Below are 20,374 nucleotides of genomic sequence, written 5' to 3' on the forward strand. Positions count from 1 at the left end.
ATATCAAGGCAACATGTATACGGCACGGAGAGGAGGCGAAGCACGCGCCGCTACCCGAGGTGGTTGGTAGGCAACGTGCGGTGACGTCATCGTTCAGTGACGTTTTTTATACACGCGTTACGGACTGGCGGTGGGTTTAAACAGCTCCGCTGTTAAAATAAGGATTTGTATACAGAATGCTAGAAAGAAAAATGTATGGTATACCTGATTAAATAATGCAGGCTGGGTAACTGTGGTATTTGGGACTATTCGGCACTTTCTCTAGTGCGCAGTGATGCGGAAGAATGACAGAGAGTCGTTTTGGAGCATTTATAAACTCAAAAAGAAACTTTAAAACATGTATATACAGATAGTTGATAATCTGCGTAACGGCAGTCAGTGTGTCCACACATGCACAGCACACGAGTATAAACGGGCTGTGACAGTCCCGTGTTTCGAGGCTCACGCTTCCGTCGTCCAAGGCACTGCGGATTCACCCGCGCTCGAGCCGACTGCGACGACGACACGTTCAGGCCCCGTCCAGCACAGTTCTCGGGCTCGGCACTCTCAGGAGCAGCAACGGCAGCAGCCAGGGAACGCCTTGTCCAGCACGACCTCGGTGCCCAGCTCGTACGCCGCTCGCAATCCACGTGCGGCGGTCGCATGTGAGGACCGCGTCTAGCACAGCAACATCTGTGCCACACGAACGCTGCTCGGCACAGCTCAGGTGCAGCAGCTCAGGGACCGGCGGCACTCGGGTCAGCCAGCGTCTCGAGCACTGGCAGCAAGAACCCTGGTTCCTCGCCTCGAACGCCCTCGTCCACGCTTGATTCCGCGATCCTCCGCACCTTGCCACGGACGTCTCGCCTGGCAGGACCTCTCGCCTCATCCACCCCAGGAGCTCGGAACTACTGCCCGCCTGGTTCGAACACTGCGAGCTCGCCTCGTGCCGCCGTGCTCGTGCACCCGTTCACTTCTTCTTCCCGGAGCTTGGGTGGCCGCTCCGATCCTCTACCGGCACCTCGCGGCACTTACATGTGACATTTTACCCCCCACTTTAGAAAGTTGTTTCATTTAAGCAACTTTTCGAAGCACGTGCATGGGTAAAGTTCGCAGTCCGTAAGGCACAAAGTGTTCACATGTAACAGTCTTTGCACACGCACATACGTAGTTCATAAGGTGGTCACAAACGCAATAAATGCAGTAGGCACACCTGACGCTGTAAGTTCACACTCTTTTACATTTTCGCTGCCCTTTATATATTCCACCGTGAAGTCGTACTCCATTAGTATCAGACTCCAACGGAGTAGCCGGCTGTTCGTGTGCTTGGCCGAGTTAATGATGGCGTCTGAAGTACAAACTGTGTCCTGAAGAGAGAGACGTGGAATTTCTGAACTGCCCACACGAGAGCAAGGCCCTCTCGCTCCAAGTACTTCTCGCTTTACGACTCAAGTTGTTGGCGGCTTTGAGGTCACGGTAGGTCTCGCGTTGTTCTAGTGAAGGGAACGGTAGTTCCGGTTCCTCTTGCGGTTGTTGTATCTGCAACGTGGCAGCCGCGCGTCCCGCTGTGTCCATCGAAGGTGGTGTCTCCTCATACTTCTTAAGGAGGTTGATGTAGAACAGACTGGTGTGGGTTCCAAGGTCGACAACATAGTCGATTTCACTATGTTTCGCTAATACAAGAATTGGGCCTTGCCACGTTAGAGTCAGCTTGTTGTTTTCCGAGGGTTGCAGTAATAAAACCTTGTCTCCGGCGCAGAACTGACGTGGCTTGGCTTTGCGATCGTAACATTTCTTCTGGGTCAGCTTGGCTTTCTGCAGCTCCTCGTGAGCAATTCTGCACGTTGCTTGTAAACGTTCGCGAAGTTCCATAACATAACGATATGTGGCCTTGGTTTCCTCAACAAGAGTTGCTCGCGTCCATAATTCCTTCAGTATGGTCATTGGTCCTCTAATGTATCGACCACACAGTTGATCGAAAGGAGAAAAGCCGAGACTCCACTGAGGCACTTCGCTATAAGCAAATAATAATGGCGCCAAGTATCTGTCCCAATTCTTTGGACTTTCCTGGAACATGCACCGTATCATTCGCTTTAACGTGCCATTAAAGTGCTCAACACGGTCATTTCCCACAGGGTGGTTTGGTATTGTAGGCAATTGCCGGAAGGACAATAGTCTGTTAAGTTCTCGCATTAAGCTTGAAATGAACGATCTACCTCGGTCACTCACGATTTTCCGTGGAATTCCCACCCGCGAGAACATTTCGACCAATGCTTCTGCTATCATCTCTGTTTCAATACTTGGCAATGCAACGCCGTCAAGACAGCTCGTTGCGCAGTCCACCATCGTTAGGATATAGCAATTTCCCTTTGCCGATGTCGGTGAGAGTGGCCCGATTATATCAATCGCCACACGTTGGAACGGCGTGTCAATCACCGGCATGTTCCCTAGGGGGACACGTCCGACTAGGGGCTTCGGAACAGTACGCTGGCAGATGTCACATGAGCGCACAAATCGTGTCACCTCAGCCTGAACGCCTGGCCAATAGAACTCTTCTAGTATCCTGTCAGTAGTGCGTTTAATACCTTGGTGGCCTGCAAAAACTCCTTCGTGCACCATCTTAAAGACGAACTGGCGCAGGCTTTGGGGAAGAACCAGTTGGTCCACTTCCTTCCTCGTCAGAGATCTGTAGCGTCGGTTAAGAATCCCCTTGGTCAACACAAATTCTAAGTTTGCTGATCGCTTTGTCGTTACCTTCCCGATCGACGGAAAACAACCCTCCAAGGTATGGTCTGCTCGCTGCAACTCTTCCAGAACTTGTGGGCTTACATCGAGTGCGTTCCATGCAGAAAATGGTAGCTTCGTTTCCATGGTTCCCCTTGTTGTCGCTGCACTAAGGGTCGCTCTATCTTGGGGCACGCTGTGGTGTCTAACAGGCTCCTCTGCTGGTGCCGACTCTTTATGCAGTCTTGAAACATCAGACGGGTCAAGTGACATGGTAGAACCAGTGGGGCAGAGCACCCCGTTGATGTTCCCAAGAACAACGTCATAGAGTGGCTTTTCCATGCAGAGTGCCAGCGTCGTTCCTCGGAAGAAAGGAGAGTCTACGTAGACCTTCGCTTCTGGAAGATGCTAAGACGAACCGTCCAGAAGGTAAACAGTACGCATGTTACCGGTGAAATTCTTTTCCGGCACCAGTGAACGCCTGACGACTACAGTATTGCATCCGGAAGCTCTCAACATCATCACCGGATGTCCATCGAGATATCCATTTGCCGTCGGCATCTCTTGCGTCATAAGACCAAGACAAATATATTTCCCATCTGTTCTTGCAGATGGCCTTGTTTTCTCTTCTGTATTAGTGGTTCTTGCAGATGGCCTTGTTTTCTCTTCTGTATTAGTGGTAGAAGCCTGGTATTCGTCATTCCGCGCAGCTGGCATCCGGTCGTAGTCTGCAACAGCACTTGACGCCTCCTTGTTGCGGCTCTTTATGTTTGGACAGTCATCCGCTTTATGGCCATGCTTCCTGCATTTCCAGCAAGACGAGGACTTCGGTCCTTTTGACCGCGTCCAACAATCTGCAGCACAGTTTCCTGCTTGCCACATAGAAAGCACCGAACATTTCCTTTTCCCGCCTCTGTTTCACAATTATTGCTCCGCAAGGCTGCTTTACTAGCTTCTATTGCTTATTTTCCTCTGGCTAGGTTTGACAGGCCTTGCGCTTCCAAATAATGGTCAGTGGCTTCGGCTAGCTTGTCAAGGTCACGGCATCCTCGCTCTTTCAGGAAGATGGCGAGCCTCTCATCGCAGCGTAACAAAAACTGTTCTGAGACAATCTTAATGCTTCATAAGTTTTCTCTGTTTTCGCCATCTGTTGCCAATGATCGAAGTACCCGAGCAGTCGACCAGCAAACTGCCGCCTTGTCTCGGAATTCTCTGGCTTAGCCTCGCGAAACTTTTGACGGCATCCTTCTTCGGTATACCGAAATCTTTGCAATAAAGTTTGTTTTAGCTTTTGGTAGTCTGTAGCATCCTCCGCAGACATGCGTCCGACCACGCTCAAAGCTTCGCCTGACAAACACAAGCTGAATGAGAGCTCCCACTTGTCGCTCGGCCATCCTTGGCTGGTGGCTATTCGCTCGAAGCGCTGTATGTACGCGTCGAGTTCATCGCGGCCCTCGTTGTAGGGAGGAATAAGTTTGTGGGGACTTCTAAGTGCTTCATCCCTGTTTTCCACGCGTTCTCTACCGGTTTCGACCGTACCTGCCGCGTGCTCTGCAAGACGACATCTAGTCTCCAGCAGAGTTCGTTCCGCCGTCAGTCGAGCGATCTCCTGTTCATGGCCTACTCGTGCTGCTTCCCTGTCCTCAGCTCGTTTATCTCACTCTCGGTTATGCTGCTCGTCAATCCACTCTCTTAGTTCGTTGCCTGACAAGCCACGCTCCTTTCCTATCGGAATAAACTTCTTGCAGTCCATTTCCGACCACTGCACACAAGCGAAGTGCGGCTCTTACGGATGGAAAGTGAGCTTAGTCCTGTCGCGGACGCCAGAAATTGTAGTGTTTGGGACTATTCGGCACTTTCGCTAGTGCGCAGTGATGCGGAAGAAAGACAGAGAGTCGTTTTGGAGCATTTATAAAATCAAAAAGAAACTTTAAAACATGTATATACAGATAGCTGATGATCTGCGTAACGGCAGTCAGTGTGTCCACACACGCACAGCACACGAGTATAAACGGGCTTTGACAGTCCCGTGTTTCGAGGCTCACTCTTCCGTCGTCCAAGGCACTGCGGATTCACCCGTGCTCGAGCCGACTGCGACGACGACACGTTCAGGCCCCGTCCAGCACGGTTCTCGGGCTCAGCACGCTCAGGAACAGCAACGGCAGCAGCCAGGGAACGCCTTGTCCAGCACGACCTCGGTGCCCAGCTCGTACGCCGCTCGCAATCCACGTGCGGCGGTCGCATGTGAGGACCGCGTCTAGCACAGCAACATCTGTGCCACACGAACGCTGCTCGGCACAGCTCAGGTGCAGCAGCTCAGGGACCGGCGGCACTCGGGTCAGCCAGCGTCTCGAGCACTGGCAGCAAGAACCCTGGTTCCTCGGACGCCCTCGTCCACGCTCGACTCTGCGATCCTCCGCACCTTGCCACGGACGTCTCGCTTGGCAGGACCTCTCGCCTCGTTCACCCCAGGAGCTCGGAACTGCTGCCCGCCTGGTTCGAACACTGCGAGCTCGCCTCGTGCCGCCGTGCTCGTGCACCCGTTCACTTCTTCCCGGAGCTTGGGCGGCCGCTCCGATCCTCCAGCGGCACCTCGCCGCACTTACATATGACAGTAACTGTTTGTCACCTCCCCGTTTCAAAGGGGATGCCATTAAATTATCATCATCATTATGATTAGCATCGCATCGTGCCACTTGTCACGTGATGTGAGATGCGCACCGCGTAGCGTCGATACGTGCAAACATTGCAAACAGTTGCGTTGTACTCCACCATGTGATCCGATATGTAGCAGTTGCATGTAGCACTTGCGATTTGCATGCTTGCATTTAACTGTGCCTGGTTAACTCAAGCAGGCTAGGTAATTATTAGGCAGCGTCCTGTTTCGAAGGGGATGACAATAAATCATCATCATCATCATCAACATCAAGGTAGCGCGCACTTGTCATATTGATGATGATGATTTAATGGCATCCCCTTCGAAACGGGGCGGTGACAAAGAGTCACGTAGCCTGCTTGATTTAATCATGTATACTATACATGTTCTTTATCTAGCATTTTTGTATACTTCTCATTAATTTTTCTCTTTTTTTCTCAAAATCTACCTTGTACTGCTACCTATGATTTTAGTCGTATCTTCCCTGCTTTTCCCACCAATACTCTAATCGTCTCTTGCTTATCTCTACGGCTGATTGGTTGATGTTTTCTTCCACTTTAAACCCAAACGCTTTCGGAAGTTGTACGCTACCTACGGTTCTCGCTGGGTGAATCCATTCGCATGCCATTAGGATGTGCTGAGTGGTCTCCAGATCTTTACTGCTGCACGCGTTCCTCATCTATTTCCGAATATTTGCTCCGGTATGTTTTGGTCCTTAGGCAACAGGCTCGAGCCTCAAATAGCAAGCCACTGCCCTTTGCGTTATCCTACAGATTTTCCCTTCTAATTTCTTTCTTCACATTCTTGTAAATCTCCATGGTCCTTTTCGTTTCCATTCATTGCATCCAATTACGGTCTCTGTTTCTCTAAGTTTCTTTCTGAGGACTCCTGGTTGTCTATTTACAGTTTCGATTATCCTGTACATGGTTGCCAACTTCCTTGACCTCTACCTCCATTTTGTGTCTATGCTTTTCATGTAGAGATACTTGTTCACTTTAGCCGCCCATTTATTTTCATCCATGTTCCTGAGCCTTTCTTCGAAACTAATTTTGCCCGGTGCTTCTCTGACTTCAAAAGAGGCCCAACCCATGTCACCCTGGGCTGCCTCATTTGTGGTATTGCCGTGGGCTCCCAAAGCCAACCGGCCTACTGATTTTTGGTTAACTTCCAACCCCGGCAAGATATCCGATTTTAAGCATAGAATGGCATTTGCAAATGTTAGCCCTGGCACCATTATTCCTTTGCAGATTCCGTGAACCACCTGATAGATACTTATAGCGGCCCCACAGTGCTCTGTGTTTGATTATTGCTGCATTCCGCTTCCCTCTTATTTTCAGATTATCTTGGTGGTTGCTTGAGTAATTCTTTCCTTCGTTTATGTGTACGCCGAGGTACTTATATTGCTTCACTATTAGTATTACTTGCTGTTGAATGGACACCACGTAATTACTCGTCTTTTCATTAAACATCATAATTCCTGATTTATCTGTGCTAAACTTAAGGCCTAGATTTGTCGCTGTATTGTCGCAGGTATTCGCAAGTATGTGCAAATCTTTTAAACAGCGGAGCTGTTTAAGCCGGCCGTAATGTGTGTCGCTTCCCAGTGCGTTGCCTAGCAACCACCTCGCGGAGCGTCGCGCGATATGCTTGGGAGAGAGAAAGAGAAAATCAGAGCGAGAGTGCGCGCGTCGCGCGCTATGCTCAAGAGAGAGAAAGAGAAAATGAGAGAGAGAGAGAGAAACAAATTGTATCAGGACCGACGAGGCAACGCGCAGAGGTGCTGCCGACGCCATCCGCGCTTCTCCGTTTCCCTGTATTAGCGCCGAACGCTCGCGGTGTCCGTGACTGCAGCAGGCGCCTCTGGCGGCGGCTCGGCCAAGCTCCCACCAGCTGGGCGCTATTGAGCATGCGCGTGACCTCATCCCGGCGTGTCGTCTGACTTATATTACCAAACAACATTGATATTTGTTATTCATCATCATCATCAGCCTATATTTATATCCACTGCAGGACGAAGGCCTCTCCTTGCGATCTCCAATTACCCCTGTGTTGCGCTAGCTGATTCCAACTTTCGCCTGCTAATTTCCTAACTTCATCAGCCCGCCTAGCTTTCTGCCGTCCTCGACTGCGCTTCTCTTCTCTTGGTATCCATTCTGTAACTCTAATGGTCCACCGGTTATCCATCCTACGCATTACATGTCCTGCCCAGCTCCATTTTTTCTTCTTAATGTCAACAACAATTTTGGCTATCCCCGTTTGCTTTCTTATCCACAGCGCTTTCTTCCTTTCTCTTAACGTTAGGCCTAACATGTTTCGTTCCATCGCTCTTTGTGCGGTCCTTAACTTGTTCTCGAGCTTCTTTGTTAACCTGGAAGTTTCTGCCTCATATGTTAGCACCGGTAGCATGCAATGTTTGAACACTTTTGTTTTCAACGACAGTGGTAGGCTCCCAGTCAGAATTTGGCAATACCTGCCGTATGCACTCCAACCCAATTTTATTCTCCTCTAAATTTCCCTCTCCTGATCAGGGTCCCCTGTGAGTAATTGACCTAGACAGACGTACTCCTTTGCAGACTCTAGAGGCTGGCTGGTGATCCTGAATTTTTGTTCCCTTGCCATGGCTATTGAACATTATCTTTATCTTCTGCATATTAATCTTCAACCCCACTCTTAGACTTTTTCGGTTAAGGTCCTGAATCATTTGTTGTAATTCGTCCCCATTGTTGCTGCATAAGTCAATGTCATCAGCCAACCGAAGGTTGCTGAGATATTCGCTGTTGATCCGCACTTAGGTCCTAAGCCTTTCCAGTCTAAGTGCTTGAATACTTCTTCTAAGCATGCAATGAATAGCATTGGAGAAATTGTGTCTCCTTGCCTCACCCCTTTCTTGATAGGTAACTTGTAGAGACCTGACGAAGAAGAACAATGAAACAGGGAAGGGAGCGCCAGGGTGAGAATAAAGAAGAGTGACGAATGTTGACGTGCATGATATTTGTTCTGTGCTATTATGTACAGTACCACTACATATTTTGGCGCAGCCGACAATAGAGACCGTGATGTGGGGGACATTCTTTTCTGAAGACTGTGGTGGCCGCTTGGTTTTCGAGAAATGCCAGGTCCAAGAAGAAAATTGGAGGACGCTTGAGCTTCGCCTTTAACGCGTTATCGGGACTCGTTCGCATCGCATCGTTCGCATACGGCCAGTAGGCTTCATTCACTGCAACGCTGAACATGGGAAAGCCAGCTCACAAAGACCAAGCTTACACCGATCCCCTTAAAATCGGCTTGACTTTTAAACTGAAATGCATTGCTGGAAAGACGTTTTTCCTGGGGCAATTTATGTGGTCTTATTTAAAATGTGAGGGCCCTAGTACCTTTTTTATTATTTTATTAATTGTTTGCTATTGCCCCGACGCGCGCATGTCTGGTAGAAATGCTGGAAAAAGGTTTGTGTTGGAGTGTCCTCGTAGCAGAATTAGGTTTTCTCGTACATTCAAATTACAATCCGACGCCGATTGGTAAAAAATCCGACGGCGAATCCGACGCCGAATGGTAAAGCTGTATTTTACCATTTTTCTGGCGGATTTCACTGTGAGAAATTTAATTCTTCTTCACCAATACCTTGCACCAAGGGGAGGGCGTGCGAAGTCGATGTGGTTGGATGATTTTCTCCGCCACCCGCGATCACACGCCGGTTGCCGACGCCGTATTTTCTGCGACATGGCGTCCTAAACGCTATCGCGTTAAATATGCCCCCGCCCTTCCAGAACATGTAACCAGAGGTGAGCTCGTCAGCATTGTCTTGGCTGAAGCCTCCATTTAATCCAAGGAACTTCTCGACAAAGGTGAGCAAAAGTCAATCTACCGGCACCCTTATTCGGTTAACTTCTGTTGACGCGGCTTCAGACATGCCGTAGCATTAAGCCATCTCCATTTGACGTGCGGTCGGCTATTTTACAGTCATTGGAGATACAGCAGCAGCAATTGTCACAGCAAAACAAGCTCATGGAGACGTTAATGGCAGCAGTGGACTTTCGTTTAAGTCGTCGTTTCGAAATTGTACGGCCAGAGATATCATCATCATCAGCGTTTAATAACCCTTAAAGGCCCCTTTCGGGGTATTACATAAGGGGGGGGGGGAGAGGCAAAAACAGAAATACAGAGCAGTCATGATATCAAAAATTGTATGAACGCTAAATATAGAAAAAAAGAAAAATAATTATACATATACAGATATATATACACACACACGTATATATATATATATATATATATATAAAGCAATACTAGTAAGACGTGGCGTGGCATAGGTGTAAGCAAGGTGATTAGGTTTTATAATGTGCTGTCAGTAACTGCTTGAATTTTCAGCTATCACGCTCAATAACTATTCATTGTGGCAGTTCGTTCCAGTGCTCTATTGTGATGCGCAGGAAATATTTATGAAATGCGATGGTAGTTCCATGAAGACGTTGTACACTTAAGCTGTTGAAAAGCCGACGAGAAGTGCGGTGAGGAGGAAGAAGTGTATTACGCAACTGGGGAATATAGTAGTAGAGTTTGTGAAAAAGACACAGTTGTGCAATTTTGCGGCGAGTTGACATGGACTGGAGATTAAGAGAAGATTTAATGCTACTGATGCTTGTGTTCCAATCATATTGTGAAGCTATAAATCGCGCAGCCCGATTCTGTACAGATTCTAACGCGTTAATCAAGTAAGTCTGATGAGGGCTCCAAATTGTTGACACATATTCGAGTTTAGTGCGGATGAATGTTTCGTAGGCAAGTTTTCGAATAGAAGCGGGTGACGTTGATAGGGACCTTTTGATTAAGCCGAGCGATCTAGAACAATCAGCCGCTAGTTGTAAGATGTGGTCAGACCAGGTGAGTTTGTTTGATATTGTGACGCCTAGGTAGCGGTATGTATCTGTGGGTGAGAGGACCGATGAATTGAGGGAATAGGGGTACATGTTGTTGTTCCGCCGCCGAGAAATTGACATGAAATTGCATTTTGAAGTGTTAAGTACCATAAGCCAGCGTGAGCACCAGTTAGTTATTTTGTTGAGGTGATTTTGCAGCGACAAATGATCAGTTTTCGAGGTTATGCGCCGGTACAGGACGCAGTCATCTGCAAACAAACGCACTGAGGATGCTATGTCGTTAGGGAGGTCGTTAATAAAAATGATAAACAAAAGGGGACCAAGGACCGAACCTTGAGGAACGCCAGACCTCACGGTCTTGCTAGCCGAGCTACGGTTGTCAATGACTGTGTACTGGGACCTGTTAGTAAGAAAACAATGGATCCATGATAATATTAAAGGATCAAGACTGAGGCAAGAAAGCTTGGTCAATAGTCGACGATGGGATACACGATCGAATGCTTTGGAAAAGTCGAGGTAGATAACGTCTGTTTGGAAAACGGAATCCAGATTGAGGTGAATGTCTGTGGTGAACTCGAAAAGCTGTGTTTCCCATGAAAGACCACGCCGGAAACCATGCTGATTAGGAAAAAAGAACGAGTGGTTATCCAGGTGGGAGGCTACGTGGGAGTATATAACATGCTCTAAGAGTTTGCAAGCTATGCATGTCAGAGAGGTGGGGCGATAATTCGATGGATCTGAACGGCTGCCAGATTTGTTAATGGGAATGGCATGGCTGATCTTCCAGTCTTCGGGAATCGAGCTGGTGGAAATCGATTGATCAAAAATAAATTGTAATATGGCACTGGAAATTGATTTAGTTCCTTTTAGGAGTTTATCTTATCAGGGCCAGGGGTACTTGAAGTCTTCAGGTTATCGATAAGTTTGGCTATACCTTCTGCTGTCATTGTTATGGGTGGCATCTGCGTGAAGTTGAGAGGTAAGGGTGGTATTACTTGGTTAGGTTCCTGAGTAAAAATTGAACAAAAATATAAATTCATGGCATCGCTGCGTTGATGAACAGGAACTTGGGAGCCATCTGGGTTGAGTAGGGCGATGTGTTGTGAGGGAGCAGATTTGTTTGTTAGTATATTCCAGAACTTTCGGGGGTTATGGCGAAGGATATTCAACAGATCCTGGTGATAAAATTTACGCTTTGTTTGTTTTAAAAGAGAGGTGTACTCGCGCCGAGCCTAGAAGTCGTTGTCCCACTTTTGTGAAGAGTTCACTTTCTTGGTTTCGCGGAACACACGTTTCTTTTTCGTTGAAAGCTTACGTAATGTGTTTGAAAACCAAGGTTTATCGGAATTTCCCCGAATGCGCACGAGAGGCACGTATTTTTCCATCAGCGATATGACCTGTTGTTTGTACGATAGCCAGTTCTGTTCGACGGTTCTTGATTTGGCTATCCTAGTGAAGTGCTGAAGAAACGCAGCGAGTTCCACGTTAATTTGATTGAAGTTAGCTCGGTTGTAGACCCGGATATATTTCGTTAAAGGCAGAGAGTTCGGTACCATATTTGAAAGCGAGAATAACAGTATTTTATGGTCACTTATTCCATCCATTATTTGCATTTGAGTAATTAACTTAGGATCGGAAGTTAGTACTAGGTCCAAAACGTTGTTTCCGCGAGTTGGCATGGTGACAACTTGAGTGAAGTTGAACAGTAGAGTTAGATCACGAAATTGATTAGACAAACGTGAGCTAGCAGCAAGAATGTTCCAGTCAATATCAGGAAAGTTAAAATCGCCGCATAATACAAAATTTGCACGGGGAAAACGGGAGTGGAAGTTGGATAGGATGGAATTAAGTTCATTAGTGAAGGAAACGTCGCAGTTGGGTCACGGTAGCAGCAAACTAGAATAATCGTGCATGATGCGAGGGATATCTTTAGGCAAAGAATTTCAAGGCTAGAAGTTATAGCAAGGGGAGAGGAGAGTAGGCCATGTTTCGTGAATACCAGAATTCCGCCTCCTCGCCGACCCACCCTGTCAAGCCTGAGAACGCAGTAAGGGCTATTGCTGCATAGAAGCTCCTGGTCTTCTACACCGGGGCTTAGCCATGACTCCGTAATTATGGCGATGTCAGTATTCTTGTCAGTGATAATGTCTTCCAGTGCTTCTTTTTTGGGCATGTAGCTGCGGGCGTTAGTGAGCATGACGGATAGATTATGGAAGGTAGTGGTATTATTCGGACGCTCCCAAACCTTCACTCGGTGAAGGTTTGGGAGCGCGTGTTGCTAGCTATTGTGACGTTTCAACTGCTGTGTCAGTTTCAGCGTTGTAAATGAAATGCTTGCTGCCGATTATGAGCTTGTCGAAACGAATTTTAAATTGTTATTTGGTATGCTGGGCATAGGAAAAAAGTTTTTGCCGAGCAACGCGCACGCGCGCGGAGTAATCTTCCCGGAGAGAAAAGCCCGTGCCTTTCAACTTCGCAGCTGCCGAAAGGATGGCGATGTTGTTCTTAAACTGCGCGAACTTAACAATGATAGGACGATTCTTTGTAGAGAGAAAATGGCCCAACCTGTGTGCGCGTTGAATGTCCGAGGGAGCAATAGAACTATTAGGCTTTTGGGACACGAAAGAAATTACATGCGTCTCGGACTGCGCCCAAGTTTCATTGTTGGAATCTGAAATACCAAAAAATAAGATTGTTTCGACGCAGCCGGTTTTCTGAATCGTCGCATTTAGTTGCGAGAATCTTCACTTCTAAAGAAAGCTTTGCAAGCTGGGTACTAGCAGCGGTAGCGGTAGCAGAAGGTGAGTCGGTTGATTGCATATTTTCGACAGTTTTTTCCAAGATGTCGACCCGGCATGAAAGTCTGTTAACCAGGATTTCTTTGTTTGATTGGGTAGACCGTATCAAAGCAAGTTCAGTTAGTACAGTGGTTTGAGTCAGTTCTAAGCGGGAAAGCGCTTGAGCTATGGATTCAAGGGAATGTGATGTGGCATTGGTTTCAAGGCCGGGGTTTAACTCAACATCGCCCGCCAGTAAGAGCAGAGCAGAACCAGTGTGAAAAGTTTGATACAGAGAGCATAAGCCGCACTGCAATCGTCGACGACAGTCAAAGAAATCAGGGGGGCACGACACCGCGAATAAAAAAGGGTCACTCGTACGGGTACAAGCGGCATTGTCGAGGTAACTAACCTGTAGTAGTAAAGGCAAGTTCATGACCATGTTTTTCGCGGTGGCGTGCCCCAATTGAGAGCCGGACATCGGGGGTTTAAATGGTTTGGCAGTGTAGTGTTTGGGACTGTTCGGCACTTTCACTAGTGCGCAGTGATGCGGAAGAAAGACAGAGAGTCGTTTTGGAGCATTTATAAAATCAAAAAGAATCTTTAAAATATGTATATACAGAGAGTTGATAATCTGCGTAATGGAAGTCAGTGTGTCCACGCACACACACACGAGTATAAACGGCCCCGCAGGGGCGTCTGCGTCAGCAGGCGTTTGGTGTGTTGCGACACCACGGACCCGAGCACATGGGGGTTGGAGCCTCCCGCGTCTAACCGTGCGCGGCTTAGCCGTGCCCGGGGAAAAGGGGATCCTGGAGGTTGAGCCGAAACCGGGAGTTTGGACCTTTACGGCCCCCCGGCGGAGGCAACACACCTCTTTGGCCTCGGCTTCACGTAGACGGCACCCCCGGACTGACCCACCCGTGGGAAATCGGTAGTTGCCTTTTCCTGTCTCTCTCTCTCTCGAACCTTCGCCTTTCTGTCTCTCTTTGCATCTCTCCTGTCTTCTTTTCACTTCCTTTTACTTCCAATTTTCCAGGCAGCAAGGGTTAACCTGGTGTAATTTATCCAACCTTGGGTCTATTATATTAGGTTATAGTGGCTATGTACAGCTGGCGTCTGCGTCTCCTTCGGGTCTCGTAGCGTCCCCTTGTTGGGCTCGGTGGTGGGTGGCTGGCATAGCTGCCGAAATCAGTGTTACCTTTATGGCTTTTTCGTCATTTCCCCCACTCCTTGATCGCCCTCATAAACGAGGGCGCACCGAAGAAGTTTTCAAGTTTTTTGGCCACCAAGTAGATAACTTTCCACGATTTCACGTGATACACTCAGAGAAAACTGAAAAGTCAGCAAGAATCATCTCACCTTTCCTGGTTGCGAAATCACTGATTGAAACTTTTGGCCCAGGTTACAAAGTCTCCAAGTTGGCAAGCGGGGATCTCCTTCTTGAACTCCGCGATAAAATGCAATATGAAAAGCTACCTAAACTTGTGTCTTTCGGGGCCATTCCTGTGAGTGTCACCCCCTACCGTTCTATGAACACCATTCGTGGTGTCATCTCCGATGATGATCTAATGGAGCTTACTGAGACTTAACTTTTGGAGGGATGGAGTGACCAGAATGTCATCAATGTGAAAAGAATTAAGATGAGACGTGATGGTAAAGAGATTCAAACAAAGCATCTAATACTAACATTCGGCTCAAGTGTGCTTCCCGAGATTATCGAGACAGGCTATGTAAAGATTCGAGTCAGGCCCTATATCCCGAATCCCCTCCGCTGCTTCAAATGCCAGAGGTTTGGGCGCAGTTCTCAGAACTGCCGAGGCAGAATAACCTGTGCCAAATGTGCTGATGAACATTCGTCTGAATCTTGTGAGAACGCGCCACACTGTGTAAACTGTGATGGGGAGCACGCCGCGTACTCGCGGTCCTGTCCATCTTGGAAGAAGGAGAAGGAGATCGTAACGATCAAAGTCAAAGAGAACATATCATTCAGAGAAGCACGAAGGCGGGTTTCCTACCTGCCGAAGAATAGCTTTGCCGAAGTGGCGCGTCAGGGGGCAGCGCCACAACGGCCTCTGGCGGCTGCCCGGCCCGCACACAGTGAGCCGGCGGTGACGCCATCCGCCCCCTCGGCGGCTGCAGCTAGCGCTGCGCCGCCATCCCAGAAAAAGGGGCCATCGCCCTCCGGGCTGGTGGCCTCAAGGGTCTCGTCTCTTGAGACGAGGCCTCCACGTCCAACACAGCGCTTGCAAGAGCGCGTGTCCAGCGCCCTGCAAGAGGCGATGGACACAACAACCAGCCAGACGGCGCCATCAGCGCCTAGTGAGCGGCGAGATTCTCGCGATCGCTCTAGAAAAGAAAAATCCCGCATCACAGGGCCCGACAAAGGCTCTGTGAACTGATTTGCATTCCCTGAACACACAGCACAAACTCCTATTTCATTATGAACACGCAAATATTACAATGGAACGTTAGGGGTCTCCTTTGTAACCTTGATGATGTTAAAGAGCTCCTTCTTAAATATAGTCCGAGGGTGCTGTGTGTCCAGGAGACGCACCTCAAAGCAGACAACACAAACTTTTTAAGGCACTATGCCATTTTTCGGAAGGACCGCGACGACGCTACCGCCTCGTCGGGTGGTGTCGCTATAATAGTAGATAAAGGTGTTGCCTATCGGCAATTGAACCTCCGAACTTCCCTTGAGGCAGTTGCTGTCCGAGCAATACTGTTCGGTAAGCTAGTCACAATTAGTTCTATTTACGTCCCTCCTTGTTATCAACTTTCCAAGACACAGTTTCAAAGCTTCATTGATGAACTTCCTCCGCCATACATAGTTGTCGGTGATATGAACGCTCATAGCCCCTTATGGGGCGACTCTCGTTTAGATGCGCGAGGACGCCTTATAGAAAATTTTCTGTTTTCTTCAGGTGCATCTATACTTAACAAGAAAGAGCCAACTTATTACAGCGTTACACATAACACATACTCAGCCATTGATTTAAGTATAGTATCGAGTACTCTAATTCCGTATCTGGAGTGGTCTGTTCTCAGGAACCCCTTTGGGAGCGACCATTTCCCAGTTATGCTAAACTTAACAAAACAAGATACATGCTCGCCACATTTTCCTCGATGGAACATGGACTCGGCCAACTGGGAAATGTTCCGAGAGCTTACGTATTTAGGCGGAGATGAAATTGCTGTTTTTAATGTAGAAGACACTGTTGCATACCTAACAGGTTTCATTATTAGCGCTGCAGCTAAATGTATTAAGCAAACTAGCGGATTAGGTAATAAGCGTCGCATCCCATGGTGGAACGACGAATGTCGGAAAGCGCGCAAAAATCAAAACAAAGCTTGGAGATTGCTTCGCAATTCTCCAACTGCTGAAAACCTCATTAATTTCAAACAGACCAAATCACAAGGTAGGAGAACACGTCGACGTGCAAAGAGGGAAAGTTGGGATAGGTACATCGCCAGTATAAATTCGTACACCGATGAAAGAAAAGTCTGGAATCGGGTAAATAAACTAACAGGTCGGGAGTCGCATCCCCTACCCTTAGTAAGTACACAAGGTGATAGCCTGGAAGATCAGGCGGAATGTCTAGGCGAACATTTTGAGTATGTGTCAAGTGCATGGCACTATACCGAAACATTCCTGAGAATCAAAGAACGCGAAGAGCGGCGACCCCTAAATCGCAAAGGCTCATCGAGTGAGGCCTACAATTCCCCATTTACTTTAGCTGAGCTTAAAGCATCTCTCGCTTGTTGCAACAACTCAGCGCCAGGTGGGGATCGTATCATGTACGAAATGATTAGGTACTTACACCCCGAAACACTGAAAACACTCTTGTCTCTTTTTAATGCCATGTGGGCGGCTGGCTGTATTCCGTCTTCATGGAAAGAAGCCATAGTCATCCCCATACTTAAACAAGGCAAAGACCCGTCCTTGGCCAGCAGCTACAGGCCAATAGCTCTAACAAGCTGCCTGTGCAAGTTGTACGAAAAAATGATAAATCGGTGCCTAATATGCTTCCTAGAAAATAACAAAATTCTGGACACCTTCCAGTGTGGTTTTCGAGACGGTATGTCCACAACAGACCACCTTGTCCGCATTGAGGCATATATTAGAGATGCTTTCATACATAAGCAGTTCTGTCTGTCTGTATTTCTAGACCTAGAGAAAGCTTACGACACCACATGGCGCTTTGGAATTCTCCGAGATCTTTCGGCGATGGGTGTTCGTGGCAATATGCTTAACACAATCGAAAGTTACCTCACTAACCGCACATTTCGCGTAAGGGTGGGCAGAGCTTTGTCTAGGCCATTCACACAAGAAACTGGTGTGCCGCAGGGCGGTGTGCTTAGCTGCACACTATTTATTGTAAAAATGAATTCCCTGCGTACAGTCATCCCACGCACAATGTTTTATTCGGTCTATGTCGACGATGTGCAGATAGCCTTTAAGTCATGTAATATTGCCATCTGCGAACGACAGGTACAGCTGGGAATGAACAGATTGTCCAAATGGGCGGAGGAGAACGGTTTTAAAGTTAACTCTCAGAAAAGCACTTGCATACTCTTTACAAACAAGAGAGGCGTAACGCCTGTCCCAAGTATACAAATCCAAGGAGATGCGCTCTCTGTGAGCAGCGAGCATAAGTTTCTAGGAATCATTTTAGATTCCAAGCTTACATTTATTCCTCATATTAAGTATCTGAGGGCAAAATGCCTGAAGACAATGAACGTTCTAAAACTTCTGTCTCGCACAACATGGGGCAGTGATCGAAAGTGTTTGCTTAACTTGTATAGCAGTCTTGTCCTCTCACGGCTTGATTACGGGTCTATAATTTATAATTCTGCAACGCCAACTGCATTAAAAATACTAGACCCCGTTCACCATCTGGGTATCCGCATCGCGACCGGTGCTTTCCAAACAAGTCCGATCCAAAGCCTCTATGTAGAGTCTAACCAGTGGTCACTCCATCTGCAGCGTTCATATAGCAGTTTCACATATTTTCTGAAAGTACAAGCAAACAATGAACATCCTTCTTATTCAACCATAAATGACGTTACCGCTGCCACACTCTTCCATAATCGACCTGCAGCGAGAAAGCCATTCTCCTTGCGTGTGAGGAACCTCAGTGAGGAAATGGGTGTTCCGCTGCTTGATCATCGTCCTATGGCTCCAGTGAAACTGTTACCGCCGTGGCAGTGGCAACTCATAGATTGCGATACATCGTTTGTAGAGGTAACTAAACACGCGCCAGAGGCACACATTAAAATGCATTTCTTAGAGCTTCAATACAAGTACTCGTGTACAGAGCTTTACACTGACGCTTCCAAGTCACATGCCAGGGTGTCTTATGCAGCCGTTGACCCATCCTTCTCGGAATCCGGTGTACTCCACCCGGAAACGAGTATTTTTACGGCTGAGGCCCATGCACTGTTGTCGGCTGTGAAGCATATAAGGAAATCAAAACTTCAAAAGGCAGTTATATTTACGGACTCCCTAAGCGTCGTAAAAGCATTGATGTCACTCGGTAAACAAAAAAATCCTGTACTTACTGAGCTCTATTCCGTTCTCTGTGAAGCGTATTTATGTAACCAGCATGTCATTATATGCTGGGTGCCTGGCCATAGAAGCATTGAGGGTAATGTGCTAGCTGACCGAATGGCTACGTCAATAACATCACACGCTATTAACCCTACAGCTGCTGTCCCTGTAACAGATCTGAAACCTTTCCTGCGAAAGAAACTGCGAAGCCACTGGCAACGCTTGTGGGATGCTGAAACAAGTAATAAGCTTCACTTGATTAAACCACAGTTAGGTTTCTGGCCCCCCGTAACGAAAACACGGCGAACTGACGTCCTATTCAGTCGGTTGAGAATAGGACACACGTACGGAACCCACAGTTTTTTGTTGACAGGTGATGAACCACCAACCTGTGGTAGATGTGGTGAGAGGCTGACCGTCCTCCATGTCCTCCTGGAGTGCCGGGAAGCCGAAACAGAGAGAAGGAAACATTTTCCTCTTGCATACCGATACCATATCCCTATCCATCCCAATATGTTTCTTGGCAAAGAACCGATTTTTAATACCAAAGAAGTCCTAGGTTTCTTGAATGACGTGGTACTACATGTAATTAGCCCTAGATATTCGTAGCACATCCTCCCGCCAGAGGATGCTGTTGCGATAATGTTTAGTATAGCACATGCCTCCAGGCCTTTATGTTCAAGGGTTCTGTTGAGGCAATAGTGCTTCATGCCAATTTTCGCATCGGACATATTTTGGAAATAGTAATATTTATTTGCAATGCATATTCAATGTTCATAGCACACGCCATTAGTCATTCCCATAATCTTATTACCTGTAGATTTTATGCACTTTACAGCGACAATTTTAGGCCCCTTTACAGCCACGTCATATCCACCACTCGTAATCCATCGGATCAATTTAAACTCGTTAACACTGTCCCGGCGCTCTTTGGCCATTATTGGCCCTTGCGCCGTTAAACCCCATAAATCAATCAATCAACGAGTATAAACGGGCTGAGACAGTCCCGTGTTTCGAGGCTCACACACGAGTATAAACGGGCTGAGACAGTCCCGTGTTTCGAGGCTCACGCTTCTGTTGTCACGGCACTGCGGGTTCACCCGTGCTCGAGCCGACTGCGACGGCGACACGTTCAGGCCCCGTCCAGCACGGTTCTCGGGCTCGGCACGCTCAGGAGCAGCAATGGCAGCAGCCAGAGAACGCCTTGTCCAGCAGAACGGCCTGGGTGTCCGGCTCGTGCGCGCCTCTCGCGACCGACGTGCTACAGTCGCACGTCCAGCACGGCCTCGGTGCCCAGCTCGTACGCCGCTCGCAATCCACGTGCGGTGGTCGCACGTGAGGACCGCGTCTAGCACAGCAACATCTGTGCCAGACGAACGCTGCTCGGCACAGCTCAGGTGCGGCAGCTCAGGTACCGACGGCCCTCGGGTCAGCCAGCGTCTCGAGAACTGGCAGCAGGAGCCCTGGTTCCTCGGACGCCCTCGTCCACGCTCGGCTCCGCGATCCTCCGCACCTTGCCATGGACCTCTCGCCTCCTTCACCCCAGGAGCACGGAACTGCTGCCCGCCTGGTTCGAACACTGCGAGATCGCCTCGTGCCGCCGTGCTCGTGCACCCGTTCACTTCTTCCCGGAGTTGGATGGCCGCTCCGATCCTTTAGCGGCACCTCGCGGCAAATGTTTTTTTCGATCAAAACCCATAAACCAGAATGGCTGAAACGGTATTATAGTGTGGAATTGGAACTTGGCAAAAGTCCGTGGGCTTTTTTCTTCAACGTAAGTTGAAATTGCTAGCAATTAATGACCCCT

The 20,374-nt window shown here is 48.1% G+C and overlaps 1 long non-coding RNA gene across 1 annotated transcript; it reads right to left on the reverse strand.

Moving 5' to 3' along the window:
• Positions 1-799: 799 nt before the first annotated feature.
• On the reverse strand, positions 800-20,157 carry LOC125943752 (uncharacterized). The gene is made up of 3 exons (XR_007465874.1): positions 20,125-20,157; positions 5,155-5,185; positions 800-856 (listed from the first exon to the last, which is right to left on the reverse strand). It is a non-coding gene; the product is annotated as an uncharacterized LOC125943752 (long non-coding RNA).
• Between the last annotated feature and the right edge of the window lie 217 nt (positions 20,158-20,374).

This window comes from Dermacentor silvarum, chromosome 3 (genome assembly GCF_013339745.2).
Source record: "Dermacentor silvarum isolate Dsil-2018 chromosome 3, BIME_Dsil_1.4, whole genome shotgun sequence".
Lineage (NCBI taxonomy): Eukaryota > Metazoa > Arthropoda > Arachnida > Ixodida > Ixodidae > Dermacentor > Dermacentor silvarum.